The sequence below is a fragment of the Penaeus monodon genome, chromosome 15, assembly GCF_015228065.2.
Source record: "Penaeus monodon isolate SGIC_2016 chromosome 15, NSTDA_Pmon_1, whole genome shotgun sequence".
Lineage (NCBI taxonomy): Eukaryota > Metazoa > Arthropoda > Malacostraca > Decapoda > Penaeidae > Penaeus > Penaeus monodon.
The window spans coordinates 13265872-13266172 of record NC_051400.1 but is presented as its reverse complement, the minus strand read 5'-3'; positions in this window follow the sequence as shown (position 1 = coordinate 13266172).

Here is a 301-nt window from a genome sequence, read left to right as displayed (position 1 = left end):
CATAATAAAAAGAATATTTCCGATTTCTTTTCAGGAGGAAAATCATTAATAAAAAAAGAGAGAGATATAAGTCTGGGATCACAAAAAGAGATGGACTTCTACACTCATTATGCTTTTATAATTAGCACTTTACTTCTTTGAGAACATTTCGTTTTCCTTTCATAATAGTGCTAATGGAGAAAGTAATACGAACTATGGTGATAATTAAATGGTAATGGGATTATGCGTGAGGATAAGGACAGTGCCATTAGTATGTTGGAAATAGTAGCCCTACTTGGGTGTTGTGTGTCTATTGTTGCTT